The 13,759-nt window shown below is 46.8% G+C and overlaps 1 protein-coding gene across 14 annotated transcripts in view; it reads right to left on the bottom strand.

Moving 5' to 3' along the window:
• The window catches only part of LOC117354525, a 57,701-nt gene that overhangs the window by 6,273 nt on the left and 37,669 nt on the right, over positions 1 to 13,759 (bottom strand). For 4 of the 14 annotated variants that reach the window (XM_033932205.1, XM_033932207.1, XM_033932200.1 and 1 more), the window contains exons 4-5: positions 13,162 to 13,346; positions 6,969 to 7,089 (exon numbers count right to left, since the gene is read on the bottom strand). The gene's annotated coding sequence lies outside the window, so the exon portion shown is untranslated. Of the gene's footprint in view, positions 1 to 4,020; positions 4,236 to 6,968; positions 7,090 to 13,161; positions 13,347 to 13,759 lie in introns of all 14 variants that reach the window. The other 10 variants (XM_033932206.1, XM_033932208.1, XM_033932209.1 and 7 more) reach the window with 5 other exon arrangements.

Genomic DNA, 13,759 nt, shown 5'->3' with positions numbered 1-13,759 from the left:
GCCATGGAGTGTGCAAAACGCAAGGGAGCTTCAGGCACCTGCCACTGTGCAAAAATAATATCCCGATGCATAGGAAAAGAGTGGGAAGCAGAGCGGATCTCCTTAAGTAAGGGGTCCACCGTACGCAGGGGCTCTGACATGGTGTCCTCAAAATGCAAAACCGAGGAACTCTGTACATGAAGAAGGACACGGTACTACTCGAAAGGGTCCAGAGAAGAGCGACTAAGATGGTTAAGGGGCTGGAGGAGCTGCCGTACAGCGAAAGATTAGAGAAACTGGGCCTCTTCTCCCTCGAACAGAGGAGATTGAGAGGGGGACATGATTGAAACATTCAAGGTACTGAAGGGGATAGACTTAGTAGATAAAGACAGGTTGTTCACCCTCTCCAAGATAGGGAGAACAAGAGGGCACTCTCTAAAGTTGAAAGGGGATAGATTCCGTACAAACATAAGGAAGTTCTTCTTCACCCAGAGAGTGATAGAAAGCTGGAACGCTCTTCCAGAGGCTGTTATAGGGAAAAACACCCTCCAAGGATTCAAGACAAAGTTAGACAAGTTTCTGCTGAACAAGAACATGCGCTGGTAGGCTAGTCTCAGTTAGGGTGCTGGTCTTAGACCAGAGGGCCGTTGCGTGAGCAGACTGCTGGGCATGATGGACCATTGGTTTGACGCAGCAGTGGCAATTCTTATGTTCTTATGAAGCTCTTCCTGCTGAAAAATGTGTACCTCAGACACATCTTCGCCAGCTGGGGGGTGCTCGAACCCCTTGCTGGCGGAATCTGACCCCCCCAAGTGGATCCTGCAAATCTCCCCAAGGGTCCAGGTCCTCATCAATAACATCTTGCTCCTCGGCAAAAATCCTAATCCCAAGAGACCCTTGGGTGTTTGGATGAGAGGCGTAGAGGGGGGCAAAACCGCCGCTGTGTGGGGCCACACCGGGGAAGACGTCATAGGCAAACCCCCCCTCCACAAATGGACACGGAACCTCCAGCCGCCAGCACATAAGCTTTACAAAGTGCTAACATAAATTCAGGAGGGAAAGACCCCCGGCAGCCCCAAGGGACTCCCTGCCCCAGCAGGGGACCCTACCATACCTTGTCCCTATATTTCCGGAACAGGGGGAAGGTCACCTGAGGTAACTGAGATGAAGGAGGAGGATCCTGCTGAAATTGGACCTGAAACCGCTAAAATCGGAGCTCCTGCGGCCTGCCGCATCTGAAAAGCCTGGGACTTTCCTGACGCTGAGGCCAAGGAACCGACCGACGTGGAAAGGAAATCCCCAGCTGTTCTGGCGGCAAGGAAATCCTTTTCTCCCTGACCGTCGGTGGCCGGGGAACCCTCCGCGTGGGCGTCGGGGGAAGCCCAGGCTTCCCCGTGATCTGAAGCCGACTCGCGAGGTACATGAGGCGGCATGCCCTGGCTGCCGGCATCCGCTGCTGACGAGGCTACACGACTGCTCTGGCCTGCACAGGCTGGCTGCAAGTACCTCGCGTCTGGAGCACAATGAGCATTTTTTCCCTTTAAAAGTTCTCATTGTGCTGAAAACCGCCCTAGCTGAAAGAAAAGTGCTGGTTAGATGAGAAAATACAGTAAAAAGGCAGTTTTAAAGGGAAATGAGCTCTTTAGACCGTCACACCTCAGGATTTTTAGGCTTTTTTTTTTTAATAGAACAGACTCCACGGCTCTCAAAGCTGGAGGGCTGACCAACCAGGGGGGTCAGGCCGCCGGCTGAGGCCCCTCTATAAAAATATGGTGAGGTGGAGGAAAGTGGGGGGAGGGACCCAGCACGAGACCCGCCAAGTTTAACATCCCTGAGGTCAGACGGATCTCCAAACAGGATCCATCCAAGCTCTATCAAGCACAAAATTTTTCGTAGCTTCGCCACACCCGCTTGACACCAAAACATCACTATGCATCAATAAACTCAGTTATCCTATTCAATCTACTATGAAGGTATTGGGTGTAACACTAGACCAGTGCTTAACCAAGCATGGACCAGGTAGACTCCTTAATCAGAAAGGGTTTTTTCACTCTCTGGAAGCTTCGGTCCATTAGAGCATATTTTGATATGCCAGCATTTAGAATTCTAGTACAATCCCTCGTACTGAGTCAACTTGATTATTATAACATCACCTTTTTAGCAATTTAAGACGATGTTAGAAGAAATACAAGTAATGTTTACAAGGTTTAAATGATGTAAGTGTGTTCTTGATGTAAGATGGAAAAATGAATAAAGAATTTGGAAAAAAACCAAACAACAATTTCCCAAAAGAATGTGATGATTACAACTGGTGCAAAATGCAGCGGTCAAACTGATTTTCGGGCTGAAGAAGTTCGATCATGTGACACCTTACTACCGACAGCTGCACTGGCTGCCGATGGAGGCACGCGTAAAGTTTAAGTTCGCCTGTTTCTGCTTTAAAGTACTATATGGTCTAGCCCCTAAATATATAACTGACCTTTTCCCTTTCTCAGCCAACAGACATAAGAGAAGCTCACATTTGAACTTTATTTCCCCTCCAGTTAGAGGATGTAAACTTAAGACACCATCAACACCTTTTCTCACATCAGGCAGCATTATGGGGTAAACATAAGAACATAAGAAATGCCTACACCGGATCAGACCTGGGGTCCATCCAGTCCAGTGATCCGCACACGCGGCGGCTCAGCCAGGCGTACCCTGGTGAATACATTAGTCACTCGTATCCCTCAATGTGTCCTGCAAGATGATGTGCGTCCAATTTTCCCTTAAATCCTAGAATGGTGATTTCCTCCACCATCTCTTTCAGGAGAGAGTTCCAGGCGTTCACCACTCGCTGTGTGAAGCAGAACTTTCTGACATTTGTCCTGGCCGTGTCCCCTCTCAGCTTCAGGCCATGACCTCTGGTCCGAGTCTGGGTCGCATTTGCCAATGTGAATAACGCTGATACTTGCTCACCCCTGCTGGTGGGCCGCGGAAACTAAGAAACTGGGGACCGCGCGCCTCTGTCGGGCGGGAAGGCACTCGCGCGTGCGCGGTGCGGCCTACTAGAACTTTCAAAGTTCTTAGAGTGCAATCACTCTAAAATTGTCCGTACCGGGGCTCAGTCGGTGCCGTCACCCATCAGTCAAGAATATGCTGCCTGCTTGTCCTGGGATAATGTTATTTTTCATATAATATAAATCCTCCCCCACCCCACCCTTATCTTACATATTAAATATAGATATATTAGAAAAATGGCATTAATCATGACAAAAGGATGTTAATGGTTCCCAAATTTTAATGAAGTTTTTATCATTTCCATTTTGCACCGCTATTGATCTTTCCATTTTGTATATGTGACATACCGAATTCCACCAAAATTTAAAATTAAGCCTACTATGGTCTTTCCAGTTGTTTTTAATATGTTGAATGGCTACTCGGGTCAAAATCAATAAAAGTTTGTTATTACACATTGATATCTGACTCTTTTTTCTCATAGACATACCAAAAAGTACAGTATCATAAGTTAATGCTACGTGATTTTCTAATAAACAATTTACTTGATCCCAGATTGAATTCCAAAAGGCTAAGATATGGGCACAATAAAACAAAAGATGATCTAAAGTTCCCACATCCAGATTACAATGCCAGCATCTATTAGACAAAGAGCTATTTAACTTTTGCAATCTAACTGGGGTCCAAAAAGCTCTATGTAACAAGAAAAACCAAGTTTGTTTCATAGATGCTGACATTGTACATCTCATTCTCCAAGACCAAATCTGTGGCCATTGAGATGCTGAAATATGCTCCAAATATCCATAAGAGTATTTTTAGGCTTTTTTTTTTTAACCAATTCACTAATAGTTTTATACCAGTGTGCGGCCTGATGTCCCAGAAAGTCCGCCTGAAAACATAAAAATTCTATGCTAGGTTGAGTATTCAAATTTTTCCATTCAGGGAACCCTGCCTGAATGGCCTGCTTCAATTGCAACCAACGAAAATATTGTGATTTGTGAAGCCCAAATTTATGTTGCAAATGTGTAAAATCCAGCAGCTTACCATTAGTAATTACATCACTTAAAGTTCTGATTCCCGCAATTATCCAATGTTTCCAGACGATCTTGAAACCGCCAATTTGAATCCTGGAGTTTAGCCATATGGATTGATTCGTTGATTTATTAATAGTAATTGCTGTTAAATTACTGACAAATCGTAATGTTTTCCAAGTATCCATTAGAATTCTATTTTCTTTGTATAATCTGGGCATCTTGATACTGAGCACATGAGAAAGATGTAAAGGAAACATGAGTCGCCATTCCAAATATAACCAATCAGGAGTATACTCAATGAGATCCGGGAGGACCCAATACATACCTTGACGTAAAATATAGGCTTGATGGTACCTATAAAAGTTTGGAAAATTTACCCCGCCCTCCCTAATTGGTCTTTGCAAAGATGCTATAGCAATTCTAGGAGTTTTACCAAGCCAAATAAATTTTATAATAATCGAGTTCAACTTTTTATAAAAAGATCCATGAAAAAATACTGGTATCATACCCATTTGATAGCAAACTACAGGTAAAATCATCATTTTAACCGTTTGGACTCTCCCCCACCAAGATAAATGTAATGGATTCCAATGCTCACATAATTCCGTAACCTTTTTTAACAGCCTTTTTTCATTTTCTTTTACAGTCTCATCTACTGTATTTTTAATCCATATTACCAAATATTTTAAACCATCTTCCTTCCAAACGAAAGAAAAAGACTCAAACATACTTTTTAAACAATGCACATTGAGTGGAAGAAGTTCAGACTTATTCCAATTTATTTTATAACCTGAAAATTTACCGAATTTGTCTATCAAATCTAACAAACAAGGAATGGAGGAAACAGGATTTCTCAAATATAATAAAATATCGTCTGCATAAGCAGAAAATTTATATTCCCAATTATTACGAGGAATACCTTGTATTTCCTTTGCTTGATTAATAGCTAACAATAAGGGTTCTAATACTATATCAAAAAGCAAAGGAGATAGTGGACAACCCTGTCTAACTCCCCTATGTAAATGAAAACGATCTGACATTTTATTATTGATATATAATCTTGCCATAGGGGAGCTATACAAAGTCTGAACCATTTGAATAAATCCTGAACCTATACCAAACCATTCCAAAGCTTGATACATGAAATCCCATTCCACTCTATCAAATGCTTTTTCTGCATCTTAAGATATGACAAAAGCCGGATCATTCATATTTTTAGTTAAATTTAAAGTGTGGAATGTCAATCTTGTGTTACTAGAAGAATGTCTATTCGCAATGAATCCAGTTTGATGTACATCAATTATATAAGGGAGAGCCTTAGCCAATCTCATAGCCAAAGTTTTAGCCAGTAATTTTCCATCCACATTAATTAAAGATATCGGCCTATAGTTTGATACCGAAGTAGGATCTCTATTTGGCTTAGGTAACACAATAGTTAAAGATTCTGCCATAGTACCTGTAATACAACCTTTATTTAGTTGAAATTGATATAAATTTAATAAATGAGGGAGTAATGAATTTTGAAATGTTTTATAGAATTCTACTGTAAAACCATCCCCACCTGGAGCGGATCCAACTCTAAGAGACTTCAATGCAGTTTCTACTTCTTTTAACGATATAGGCTCATCTAATCTTCTTTTTATATGATCAGGAAGTTTTGGACCCACTAATAAATTTAAAAATTCCACACCATTTTGAAGTTTATCAGTATAAGACTCGGAAGAATACAAATCTTTATAAAAATTAAGAAATTGATTTAAAATATCATTAATCTTAATATGCAAATTTCCACTACTATCTTTAATTGCTATTATTTTTACTCTTCTTTTTTTTACTTTAAGATAATTTGCAAGTAATCTTCCCGCCTTATTGGAACTTCCATAATACAAAGTTTGCTGGGAAAACAAATCTTTCCTTGCCAGTCTTGAAGATATCTCATTATATTTCCCTTTTACTTTTAATAATTCCTGTGAAGTATCATTCTGCCAATTATTAATTAATTTAGATTCTAGAAGTTTAATTTCATTTTCCAGATCAGTGAATTGTTTAACCAATAGTTTCCTAGTATGTGCCGAATAAGAAATAATATGACCTCTCATAGTAGCTTTAAAAGCATCCCACAAGATTTCAGTGTTAATATCCGCTGTATTATTAATTTGGAATTGTTTGTAATATGAAGAGAAGATAAATTTTTCTTTTCTCCAGACAAAATAATTGTCAGAAGTTTAAATAAAACTGAGAACTCGTACCCTGGCACAGACTGAACAAAAAGCCCGTAAAAGTTTATGTTGTAAATAAACAAAAGTATGGCATTTAATTTGAGTTACAGGAGCCTGATGTGAGCATAGCCAGCTCCAGCTCTAGTCTCTGATGATAAATGATGAAGCTGTACGCACAGTCTGAGCAGGGACTCGGAAATAAACTCAAGAGCACTTAGTTAGTAACATAGAATATGACGGCAGAAAAGGGCTTACGGCCCAACAAGTCTGCCCACTCAAATAACCCTCCCCTCTAAGTTCCTCTTTGAAGTGAGCCCACGTGTTGATCCCATTTGATCTTAAAATCAGTCACGTTACTGGCCTCAACTACCTGAAGTGGAAGATTATTCCAACGGTCGACCACTCTTTCGGTGAAGAAGTACTTACTAGTGTCACCATGGAATCTCCCGCCTCTGATTTTCGGCGGATGCCCCCTTGTCGCCGTAGGGCCTGTAAGGAAGAAGATATCCTTACAGGCCCTAGTTGGCAAAGTGTGCTTAATTATAATCAAGCTGTTCCATTTCTTCTATCTACAGTGGAATCTATCACTGTGGATTTGATTCTGTTATTAAAATGGATCTTTGTAACAAATCTAAGGACCCGCATATCTCTCGTTCCTGCTCAGAAAGTCAAACCAGGTTCAGAAATTAATGTTACAATTCCACAGCTTCACCCCAATTCCTTTCATTACTGCACTCACCCGAACAGCTGCTTTTCCCAATTTCTTTTTTCCTCTGATCCCAGCTCTACCCTGATGTATGGCTCGTCCCCTTGTTCAATGTGGGATATAACCTCAACGATGATGGCTGGAGAGCCCATTTCTGGAGTAAGAAAACTGCATTAGGGTTCCTGAAAAGCAACGTTACTTACCGTAACAGTTGTTATCCAGGGACAGCAGGCAGCTATTCTCACTAGTGGGTGATGTCATCAGACAGAGCCCGATACGGACGTCTCACAAGCACGTGTTGCTTGTAGAAACTTAGAAGTTTCGAGATGCCCGCACCGCGCATGCGCCGGTGCCTTCCCGCCCGGAGAGCCGGGCGTGTCTCCTCAGTTCAGGTAGCTAGCCTGAGAAGCCAACCCAGGGGAGGTGGGTGGGACGTGAGAATAGCTGCCTGCTGTCCCTGGATAACAACTGTTACGGTAAGTAACATTGCTTTATCCCAGGACAAGCAGGCAGGTATTCTCACTAGTGGGTGACCTCCAAGCTAACCTCAGTGGGATGGAGGGGGAGTTGGCGACTTAAGAGAATAAATTTTTCAACACTGTTTGGCCAAACTGTCCATCCCGTCTGGAGAAAGTATCCAGACAATAATGTGAGGTGAAGGTGTGAACCGAGGACCACGTGGCAGCCTTGCAAATCTCCTCAATTGGTGTTAATCTGAGGAATGCTACTGAGGCTGCCATTGCTCTGACCTTATGGGCTGTGACCTTACAAGGGAGTGATAATCCAGCCTGGGCATAGCAGAAAGAGATACAAGCCGCCATCCAATTGGAGATGGTGCGCTTTGATACGGGTCTTCCCAACTTATTAGGATCGAAGGAGACAAAAAGTTGGGGGGTGGTTCTGTGTGGCTTGGTACGATCCAGGTAGAAAGCCAAAGCACGTTTACAGTCTAGAGTGTGAAGGGCCGATTCTCCGTGGTGAGAATGGGGCTTAGGAAAGAATACTGGAAGTACGATGGATTGGTTGAGATGAAATTCGGAGACCACTTTAGGCAGGAATTTCGGGTGAGTGCGGAGGACCACCTTGTCGTGATGAAATACTGTGAATGGTGGGTCCGCCATCAATGCCTGGAGTTCGCTGACTCTGCGAGCAGACGTAAGGGCTACAAGAAAAAGCACTTTCCAGGTGAGATACTTAAGAGGAGCCCTGTTGAGTGGTTCAAACGGGGGCTTCATGAGATGGGAAAGGACTACATTGAGATCCCAAACTACTGGGGGTGGTTTGAGAGGAGGGTTAACATGAAAGAGCCCTTTCATAAATCTGGCGACCACCGGATGGGCCGAGAGGGATTTCCCTTGTAGAGGCTGGTGGAAAGCTGCAATAGCGCTCAGGTGGACTCGTATGGATGTAGACTTGAGCCCAGATTGAGATAGGTGTAGGAGATAGTCCAGCACGGAGGATAAGGAGGCTCGCTGAGGTTCCTTTGATTTAGAAACACACCATGAGGAGAATCTAGTCCATTTCTGGGAGTAGCATTGTCGAGTGGCAGGCTTCCTGGAAGCCTCCAAGATCTCCCTCACTTCTTGTGAGAATTGGTGAGGGGTTACGTTGAGAGGAACCAAGCTGTCAGGTGGAGAGACTGCAGGTTGGGATGAAGCAGTGATCCTTGATGTTGAGTAAGTAGTGAAGGAAACACTGGAAGTGGTACAGGTTCCCTGCTGCTGAGTTGAAGTAGAAGGGAGAACCAAGGTTGTCTGGGCCACCGAGGAGCTATTAGAATCATGGTGGCCTGTTCGAGTTTCAGCTTGACCAGAGTCTTCTGGATCAGCGGGAATGGTGGGAACGCATATAGAAATCGTTTCCCCCAGTCCAGTAGGAAAGCATCTGCCTCGAGGCGATGAGGAGTGTAGATCCTGGAGCAAAACTGAGGCAGTTTGGAGTTGTGGGGAGCCGCAAAGAGGTCTATCTGAGGCGTCCCCCACTGTGTGAAGATTTGGTGAAGGGGGCTGGAATGGAGAGTCCATTCGTGAGGTTGTAGGAGACGACTTAGGTTGTCTGCTAAGACGTTGTTCTTCCCCTGAATGTAGACAGCTCTGAGGAAGGCGTTGTGGCGAACCGCCCAGTCCCAGATTCGTAGAGCTTCCTGGCAAAGGAGGGCCGAGCCCGTGCCTCCTTGCTTGTTGATATAATACATGGCGGCCTGATTGTCTGTGCGAATGAGGATCACCATGTTGTGAAGTAGGTGTTGGAAAGCTTGGAGAGCATTGAAGATGGCTCTGAGCTCCAGTAGATTGATTTGATGTAGTCTGTCCGCACTGGTCCAGAATCCTTGGGTGCGGAGACCATCTAGGTGGGCCCCCCATGCATAGTTCGACGAATCGGTTGTGAGAACTTTCTGATGGGGGGGAGAGTGCAACAGCAAACCTCTGGATAGATTCGAAGAGGTCATCCACCAAAGTAGAGACTGCCGAAGAGCAGGTGTGACTACGATGCGTTTGGTTAGTGGATCGGACGTCTGATTCCACTGTGATGCCAGGGTCCACTGGGGGATTCTGAGATGGAGTCTGGCAAAGGGTGTCACATGTACTGTGGAGGCCATGTGGCCCAGGAGCACCATCAGCTGTCTTGCCGGTAGAGTTTGGCGAGTAGACACTGACTGGCAAAGATGAAGAAGAGCCTCCATGCGTTGAAGAGGCAGGAATGCTCGGAGTCGACTGGTGTCCAGGACTGCCCCGATGAAGGGGAGGGACTGAGTGGGTTGTAGGTGAGACTTGGAAAAGTTGATCTCGAAGCCCAAGTTCTGGAGGAGGTTGGTTGTAGCCAAGACTGCCAAAGTGACCTCTGGGGCTGACGGGGCCTTGATGAGCCAGTCGTCGAGGTATGGGAACACCTGTAGTCCCCTGTCCCGGAGTGCCGCGGCCACTACCACCAGGCACTTTGTGAAGACTCTGGGGGATGAAGAGAGGCCGAATGGTAGCACTCGATACTGTAGATGCAGATTTCCCACCCGAAATCTGAGGAACTTTCGGGAGGCCGGGTGAATGGGGATGTGAGTGTAGGCCTCCTTGAGATCCAGGGAGCATAACCAGTCGTTCTGCTCGAGGAGGGGGTATAGAGAAGCCAGAGTCAGCATACGAAACTTCTCTTTGACCAGAAACTTGTTGAGGGCCCGAAGGTCCAGAATGGGTCGCAGGTCGCCCGTTTTCTTCGGGACGAGGAAGTACCGGGAGTAAAACCCTCGGTTCAATTGGTCTGACGGGACCGGCTCGACGGCCCGAAGCTGAAGTAAGGTTTGGACTTCCTGAAGAAGAAGGGCGGTCTGTGTCGAGCTTGAAGGATACTCTCTTGGAGGATGGTCCGGGGGGACCCGATGGAAGTGAAGAGAGTATCCGTCTCTTATGATGGTAAGGACCCATAGGTCCGTGGTTATGGCCTCCCATCGATGGTAGAAAAGATGGAGGCGGCCCCCTATGGGAGAGGCAGAGGGGTGCAGAACGGTGTCGGTTATGCTCCCAGGAAGGGAGTCAAAAGGGCTGGGTAGCCTTAGGTGCAGCCGGTGGCTGGGGTTTTTGCTGAGACTTCTGGGGAGGTTGTCTCTTCGCAGGTTGTCTCGCAGCAGGCGTTTGTCGGGGCATGTAACGCCGCTGGTAAATCAGGGGTGGCCTGGAAGGTCGAGACTGTTGAGGTTTTGGTTTTGGCCGCAGGATGGATTGAAAAGATTTTTCGTGATCCGACAGCTTCTTGGTAACAGTTTCGATAGATTCATCGAACAGATCAGCTCCCGCACATGGTACGTTGGCGAGTCTGTCTTGGAGGTTGGGATCCATATCGATTGTACGGAGCCATGCCAGGCGGCGCATGGCTACCGCGCTTGCGGCAGCACGTGCCGAGAGTTCGAATGCATCGAAAGAGGATTGCATCAGCTGGAGGCGTAACTGGGAGAGGGAGGCTACCACTTCCTCGAACTCGAATCGAGCTTGGGTGTCTATGAAAGGAGTGAACTTGCGGAGCACCGGCAAGAAGAACTCCAGATAGGAAGAGAAAAAGAAGTTGTAGTTCAGCACCCGTGACGCCATCATGGAGTTTTGGTAGAATTTTCTACCAAATTTGTCCATCGTTCTCCCCTCTCAGCCCAGCGGTACAGAGGCATAGACCTGAGAGGGATGAGAGCGTTTAAGAGAGGACTCGACCAGTAGGGATTGGTGAGAGAGTTGAGGGCCTTCGAACCCTTTATGGTGCACGATGCGGTATCGAGCATCGAGTTTGCTGGGAATCGCCGGTATGGAGTACGGTGTTTCGAAACACTGCATGAAGGTCTGATCCAGCAATTTATGCAGAGGGAGCCGAAGCGACTCCGTTGGAGGGTTAGGTAAATGCATGGTGTCCAGATACTCTTTGGAGTATCGGGAGCCCGTGTCAAGGGTCACATCCAGATCATCAGCCATTTGTCGGAGGAATGATGAGAAAGACAATTGCTCCGCCAGCGTCGGTTTGTGAGACAGGCTGGAGGAGGAAGAGGCCTCCGGGTCCATGGACATCGGGGAATGGCAAGGGGAGTCGGGTACGGGTGTTTCCTCGTACTCCGGTCCCTCCGGTGGGGATACCTCTGATGAGGGGTATCCCATACGTTGCAGTTTTTTCTGCGGTGACACCTCCGAATGGCGTGAAGAGTGCCAGGATGAGTGTCTGGATCGATGTCCCTCTCGGTGGCGGGACGGGGATCGAGATCGTCTGTGCATCGCATGGTCTCCCGAGGCCCCCAAGTGATGGATGGGGCTGGAAGCGGTAGATCGTAACAGGGGTTGCGATGCAGGTTCTTGCGATGCTACCCAAGTCTGGTAAGGAGTGCGGAAGAACTCTTCCTGACTATGCCCAGGGCTTTGATTATCGATCGAAGGTCTGGTCCCATGTTGGCGCGGAGGCGTAATGGGCTCTAATGGCGGCATATCAGTAAGCGAGGCTTGCCGCGTGGGCATCGCCGCCCTCCCCCGTTCGTCCTCGTCGGTTGTCGAGGTCGAACGGTGTGGGGGAGGGGGAGGGGGCGGACCGCCCCTTTGGACCGGTACCGGGAGGTCACCCTGTATGGCAGCGATGAGCCCGGGTCCGATGGTCTGCATGAGCTCAACGAATTGAGCTTCCAGCATGGACCGTAGCGAAGCCGATAAGGAGGGATCCGCACCGAAAGGGGGTCCTCCTGCACGGACATCGCGTTCCTTCGAGGTCGAGTGCTTCTGCTTGGTAGCTTTCGGCACTTTGATGACCACTGGTGGTACTGTGGAAGGAAGAGGTACCTGAACCGAGGAGACCGGGGCAGGCACCGACGTCGAGCTCGTGGATGGTGTCGGGATGAACGATGCCGGTTTCACCACACTCGATGCAGGAGGGGTCGATACCGGTTTCGCACGAACCGGGGAGGTATCAGATGAAGTGGAAGCTGAAGGATCCTTAGCTGCGTCCATCTTGAACATCGACTCCCACAGTAGGCAACGCCGTTTGAATGAGCGTGCCGTAAGGGTAGAGCAAGGCCTGCACGATTTCGGAATGTGGTCAGGACCAAGACACTGCAAACAGCGTCGGTGCGGGTCCATGAGTGAAATTGCGCGTTGGCACTTGCTGCACTTTTTAAACCCGGTGATTGGCCGGGACATAGGCCGGAAAATCTCCGCCGCGAGGTCGAAGCCAGTAGGCCTGAGCCACGTGGCCGGCCCGTTCGACCCGCCGGAGGAAATAATCTTTTTTTTTTTTTTTTTACTGAAAAAGAAATGTACTACAATTAAAATTAAAAGAAAGCGAAAAACGCGGACAAGGAAGGCAAATTTAACTGAATTCAGCTAGCGCATGATGAAGTTGAACTTCTCAGCTCCGCGGAAAGAAAAGAACTGAGGAGACATGCCCGGCTCTCCGGGCGGGAAGGCACCGGCGCATGCGCGGTGCGGGCATCTCGAAACTTCTAAGTTTCTACAAGCAACACGTGCTTGTGAGACGTCCGTATCGGGCTCTGTCTGATGACATCACCCACTAGTGAGAATACCTGCCTGCTTGTCCTGGGATAATCATGTTTACCCTGATTCCCTCAAATTCAAGACAGACTAACTTCAAGCATAATGAATTTAACCAACATCATTGAACAAAAATATTGACATGCTTTAATGACACCCTCAGTCTTTGAGCCTCCCCCTTCCCCTTAACAAAATGTCTAATAATTAGCAGGCCAACAATACCGTACCTCATAAATGTCCATCAAGCTTATTTTTTTACATGGGGAAGAACTGGAGCCCATCCAGAGACAGATTTTACAGCAACACTAAAATGTGCAGGACCCATGACTGCAGCATCTCTGTTGGACACTCGCTATCCACTCACCATCTTGCCAGTCACTTAGCTGAACTTCTGTCTGCCCAGTTGAAGACACTAAACAACAAAAAAGTTAAACAGGGGTAACATGATGTCATTAAAGTCCATCCAGTTCATAATGTTCAATACTGCCACCAAACAGTGCTCATAATGGAGAAAGGAGCAAGAAATTACACGTTGAGGACGGGCTGGGGAGGGTTTCGATGGCTGGGATAGTTAAGATGGGCTGGAGTGAGCTTTGATGGAGACTCCAGTAGATGGAACCTAAGCACACTACCGGGCAGGGCTCTGGATTTCTGGCCCAGAAATATCTACCGTGTTTCCCCGAAAATAAGACCTACCCCCAAAATAAACCCTAGCATGATTTTCAGGGTAGGTCTTAATATAAGCCCTACCCCCAAAATAAGCCCTAATTGCCAGCGACAGCAGCGCTCCATCCGTGACCCTTCCATCTCTCCCACCCGTCCGAA

The sequence above is a fragment of the Geotrypetes seraphini genome, chromosome 2 (assembly GCF_902459505.1).
Source record: "Geotrypetes seraphini chromosome 2, aGeoSer1.1, whole genome shotgun sequence".
Taxonomy (NCBI): Eukaryota; Metazoa; Chordata; class Amphibia; order Gymnophiona; family Dermophiidae; genus Geotrypetes; species Geotrypetes seraphini.
This window is presented reverse-complemented; position numbering and strand designations above follow the sequence as displayed.